A 6,482-nucleotide genomic window follows, 5' to 3' on the forward strand; every position below is an offset into this window, starting at 1 on the left:
AGAGTAATTTCAATTAATTTTAATAATTAGTATTTTGTATAACATGTCAAGTTGTAATTACGAACAAAAAAATATTTCGAAATAAATGGAACGTAAGCTGGGCTTCGATAACATAGAGTTTTTCTATTTCTGTTAGGGAAAATCCTGTGTATTATAATGAAGGTTTAGCGACCGGGACGGAACAGCAGACAAGAAAGACTTCCTGCATCCCTTCTTGTGTTTTAGACTGGGATTAAAAGTTTAAAATATAATAATTTCAACAGAACTTCTCTGGAGTTTTTTATCTTTTTTAGTATAATTATATAACATTAATAAATCCAAAAAAAAAAAAAACAAAACAGCGTAATTTTTCATTGCTGTAAAAAGGTAAAGTGTCGGCTTTATTCAGAGGAACATGATTTCTAATTAGTTGAAATACTACACAAATTTGATAACTTCTTTAAATTAAATTAGTTTTTTATCACTTTGAATGCTGCCGCGAGTACGACGGTCCAAAAACCCAAAAAAAAGTATGTAATAATTTATGTAAAAAGTTCAGTGTCATTTAGTACGAGTAATTCAAACTTACTAGCGAAACAACACCTACATGACATTGTAAAACTTGGCGAATGTATTCGTTACTCCAATAACAGTCGAAAGTTGAAAATTGCGAGAGAGAATTGAAAATTATTTGTATATGTATCTCTGAGTTATTGATGAATCTCATAAATCGTTTAAGAATTATCGCATTCAATGGCTTCCTCGTGTTTTGATACGAAACGAGCGCAATATAAATAAATGATGTGAAATCGGTCGGATTAAAATAAGCTCTATCAGTCGAGATAACTTTTACATCGACCGAAACTCGACTTCATTCAAATCAATATGTTTAACTAATGTTCTGTAAAAGTTGTTACTTGATACCACTAAGTATTTTGATTATTATAGTATTTCGGATTATTTTACGGAAAATTATTTAAATTACCTGCAATGTACAACAGATTTTGGTTCAAAGAAAGTATAAAGTAAACAAATCAATGTTAGCTACTTAATTTGCATTAAAAATATTTCTGTTGCCCTCTACATCAACGTAATAGAGAGGCACATATCTTATTACCTGAAGTAATCGCTGTCATAAGGCTTGCATGTTTTTAAGAGTATTTATATATATATGTATATATATCTCAAGTATGAGTCTGACGGCAGGATTTAGGTAGACATCTTGGACAAAAATAATTGAAATATGCTATTGGATGGAATGGATAATAAAATTCAGGAGTTCCTTGTATAGAAATTAATTTAGTTAGTGTAACGCGGAAAAATTTATTTGTTTTACCTTTTGCCAGCTTAAATCTTTCTTTATCTCAATTTTATGTTTCATTTATACCGTGGAAAAACTAGAGCGTAAAAATTCATAGAACTAATGAAAATATAGTTAGATACTATATGAACAGTGTCTGCTTTAGACAAGGTAATAAAAAAGTAAATCAAAAGACGAAAATTAATACCACTTAAAATCTGACAGAAAGAAAGAAAACAGAAATATAATAATACATTAGGTAATACCTCAATAAGACTCATAAATTGAAAACATTACAAATCTTACAATCGTTTCACATTAATGTTAAGTGAAAATAGTACCTTTTTTATGCAAAATTTAAAGATACCAATTGATCAGAAGCAGGAGCCGTGAAGAGGGTCCGATAAAAGATATTACATACAGACATATGATTGCTTGAAAATGTATGAGCTTAGAAAGTTGAAATAATTTAGAAAATGTTAAATCATACAATCATTTTCTGTGTAGAAAATAAAAACTATTTAAAAGATAAATAGGTTCCAAACATGCGGTTATGTTCATTGCTGATTATTAAAATGCTGAAAATGCACAGTTTAAAAACTTTATAATAAACAAAAATTTCAGTATAACAAAAAAAGTCTATTCACTGTCGTATAACAAAAATATTAATAACTGGAAAGAATTTTATAATAAAATATATAACATTCTTAATATTAAGAGGTAAGTTATTAAAACGAACCATTTGAAAATTACTATCTTAAAAAGATGTGAGATATAAATAAAAAACCTAATTAGATTATTGTTCTCTATATTTATCTCGTGGGGACAGTATTTTTCATTCAACTTTCAGCCACTTTTATAGTAACTACGTGTTTGTTTATAACGTAAACAAAAATTATTACGTTCTGGAAAAAAAACTTATCGAAGATTTATTTGTTTCTTTTTTGTTTAAAAAAAAACCGGGAAAATTTTAGTTACTCTGTAGCAAATATATTTCTCATTTTATCTTAATGTATTTTTTTGAGCCCACAAGCCACTGCTACTTCATTATTGAGCAGAACTAGTCTACTAGTCATTCTTATTTCAGGTTTTGCTTAATGTATTTTTGATGTCATTCCTCAATCTGTATTTGCTTTCCCATGAAGATCCCACAGAGCGGTTTGTATCCGTATTGATTTCTACTTCATGAATTTTAAAGAAGTTTGTGAACTCAGCAAAATCTCACCTACGAACACTAGAATAAAGAATTCAAGTAGTGATCTTGACATAGTGAAAAATAATGTTCAATGGAGAGCTTTTTTCATAAAACTTTTTTATATGTTTGACCTATTTTTAGTAAGCAAAAATTTATAATTATTTAAAATAATCTTTTCCTATTATGTGCCTGAAAGGGATTGGAAGTGAAACTTCAAAAAGAAAGCTTACTCCTAATTTCTCTTCAAAAGATTTCCTGGATTAATCTTAAGAAATTTGTCATACACTTGAATATAACATTATCTTTTCATATACATAAAATATAAAGTGATAAGCATAATTGATTACTATAACAATTTTGTAATTAATTCGTTTGAAAAAAAAGGAAAATGTTTTGATATTATTTAAACTTCTAAATTAGTGTTCTGTATAGAGTAGCGTCTTAAGTTATTTAAGACTATGTATTTTGTTCTGTTTTAAAGATTGAGATTAGATTAAATAATCCAATAATCTATTATATAAATTTAAATATAAGAAGAACATTATTTTTATTTTTAGGTTTCTTTTTTATGTGAAAAGTGGCGAACGCGTAGACTGCCTACTCGATGGGCAGTAGTGACTGTCACATATGGACACCCGCAGCTGATGTTGGATGCGTTGCCAACTTTGGTTGTTGAGGAAAGGGAGGGGTAGAAATAGGGAGATACCAGGGAAGGATGGGAAAAGGGAAAGGGTACCCGTCTCTCTCACTCATCAGACGGAACGCAGCCATTAAAGGTTACCTCACGCCGGTCTTCTGTGAGAGGGTGATACTTCCCCGGTCGAGTCAGCCCATATTCGAGCTACAGTAACTTGACCACAGTTAGGCTTTACCACTTAAAGATTACCACCTGTAGTAACGTGAGTTATTATTAGGAAGATAACAGTGTCTCATAATATAAATGTATTTTTTATGTATAATTACAATAATAAATTGGACTCTCACAAATGTATCTTTTAACGAATAAAAAATAGCCACATGAAATTCGAGTTCGTTGCTATCGGGATGCTTCAATATGTTACATTCACTTTAAAAGCTTTAATGGCTGCCGTATTATATGCATTGTTGGTTCCGTTAAATCATCAATAGAACCAAGGTCAAATGAACACACTTTTCTATTCAAATAACATTTATACTAGGAATAATCGTAGAAAGTTCAGAGTCACAGTTCACAGACACAAAAATATATAATATTATACGTAAATTTACAACATGAGAGTCATATAAAAACAGCTTATTTTATTCTCATAGCTTTGTGCAACTCTAAGTTATGAAAACCGAAAGAATTGCCCAGTTTGAAGTGTGAAGTTGATTATAATCACAGCTCACTATTCCGCGACCTCACTTCTCTGATGTCGTACTGTTTTTTTAACTATCGTTATAAAATGAAAACTGTGACACGTGATATTTTGTTCACTTATATTATAACAGATCAAAAATATATTGTATGATCGATAAATATCGTAGATCGGATTTAGTACAAATTAGTTGTTTTTTTAATGCCATGGCTTCATTCGCTTTGGAATCGTGGAATATTTTGCCAATATCAAAGTTTTTATTTATTGGACGAATTATAATCTTGAGCATTGTTTTGACAAAATACGAATGAGTTTGGTGAATGGAAAAAGGCATTTATTTATTTATTTCTTTATTTACTTATTAGTTTTTTTTAAGATTTTAATTATATTTTTAGTAGCATCTAAAAACACAAAAAATATAAAATTCGTTATTTTTTAAAAAGAGCCGTCAGAATTGCTGACGTCACTATTGTCACTTCTTTCTGTACGCCCCATGATACTACAAAATAAAACCTCAATTTTCTAAATATCCCTATATTTCTCGCAGGTTCTATATTCTTCAACGGTCCGCACTCACTGAAAAGTCGTGTGGCTAAACGTAGTATTTATACCAAAATTCAAAGTTAGTTCCTTGCTCCTTTTAATTATTTTAATTTCGTTTTACTTATAACAATAATTATGAATAAGTTTTTATAGAATGCAGTAATTGATGACAGCCTCAAGTTATTTTTATGTTGCATCCGTCATAAGTGCTTACAGCGCTGATACAAAACTATAATATTATACAGTATATTATATGAATATATATTTTAGGAAGAGCAAACGTTGGTAGTCTTGGTAGAAACACACCTAAAGTAGTAACTTGGATCTTATGAAAATTTGTAATGGATGTCGTGTGATAAAGCAATTATATCCTACTTTGTGATAATTACTGGCTCTAGGTATTATGGTTTTATGTTTCAAAATCAAAAACTCATTAACGGTGTCCGGTAATTAAATCTTCCTAAATATAGATTACATAATTTATTATAAGTGGTTTAAGATTAGCTACAATATTATTATCAACAATTAAGACGTGCATATTTTTATTTTCACATACATATGTTTTTACACCTTTTTTTTTTTTTTGATGACGCAGGGAAACTCTTTTTACGAGCCGTCTCACCGGCCTTGGTGGGGCCGGAGAGGATGTGTGAGACTCGACCTGGGCAGGTCCCTACTCACTAAAACCACTGCGAAAGCCATCGGCCGCTATGTTGGTGCACCCCGGATCTGTCAGCGACAGGGCACACCAGCGACTGGCCGGTCCTGGCAAAGACCGGACTTACTCCCTCGGAGAAAGGGGGCGATCCCGGCAATTAGGACCGCCCCGACGACGCCGGGCTTTCACAGGAGCCGGGTTACCAGCCCGACCCCAGCCCGGGGCGCAGGGGCGCTATTGGAGGAGGCGTTGATATCGCCTCCGGCGCGCCCCCGTCCGTCGTCTGCGGAGGGAGGGTGCATCAGCCGCAACCTCCCGTTCCCGCTCAGATGCCTCCTTCGTGGACATGACCGTCTCACAGAAGGAGGACACCGCCATCCAGGACCTGTCACTCTCAAGCATCTTCTCCGCGACACTCGAAAGCGACAAGCCCACTCCGCCGAGCGCCGCCACAAGGTCTTGGCGCTGCGCAGCCCATCTCGGGCACACCTCGAGGGTGTGCTGGGCTGAGTCCACCGCAGCGCCGCACTCATGGCAGCCTCCTCCCGGCTCTCTCCTGGCCACCCGACACAAGTAGTCACCGAAGCAGCCGTGCCCGGTGAAAACCTGCGTCAGACGGAAAGTAAGGGGTTTGCGTTTCCGCCTCATCCAACGCTCTAGGACCGGACGGAGCGCAGCCGTTGTACGTTTACCGTACGGCTGGCCCGCCAGGTCCTCCCCCCACTCCCGCATAAGGCGCGACTCCCCCTGCCGGCGAACCGCCCGGATCTCCTCTGACGAAGGGTTCTCTCCGAGAGCCCTCCTACCCGAGACGTAAGAGAACACCTCGGCGAGAACCGACGCCACCAGATCCCAGGGCGGATCGCCAGCAAGAGCCGTCGCTGCGGCCCAGGAGACCGTACGGTACCCCCTAATCACCCTCACCGCGGGTGCCCTTTGCGCCGAGCGCAGTAGGGCCTTGACCCCGCGGCTCATCGGTCGATCAGCCCAAACGGGAGCACCGTACGTGGCTATACTCCGACAGACCCCAGAGTATAGCCGCCTGCAAGCTGCGCTGGGTCCTCCGAGGTTCGGGAGGAATTTCCCCAGCGCACCTGCCGCCCTCATGACCTTCGGCCCCAACTCCCTGAAATGGGGCACGAAGGTCCACCCTCCGTCAAGGGTGAGCCCCAGATATTTCATGGTCGGGCTCACCCTGACCCTCCCTCCTCCTATGAGAAGGGTGGCACCCGGCGGGGGTCCTTTCCGCCCAGTCCCGCGGAAGAGGAGGGCTTCGGTCTTGTCGATTCTGACCCGAAGCCCCAACCTCTCTATGCGGCTGACCACGAGATCAGTACCGACCTCGGCCAGCCGCGCCGCCTCCTTGTAGCTTCGTCCCCGGGATAAGACGAGGGTGTCATCTGCATAGCAAATGACACCCATCCCGGGGAGGAGGCGACTCCGCAGGACCCAGTCATACCCGACGTTCCA

The sequence above is a fragment of the Danaus plexippus genome, chromosome 11, assembly GCF_018135715.1.
Source record: "Danaus plexippus chromosome 11, MEX_DaPlex, whole genome shotgun sequence".
In the NCBI taxonomy this organism is placed as follows: Eukaryota; Metazoa; Arthropoda; class Insecta; order Lepidoptera; family Nymphalidae; genus Danaus; species Danaus plexippus.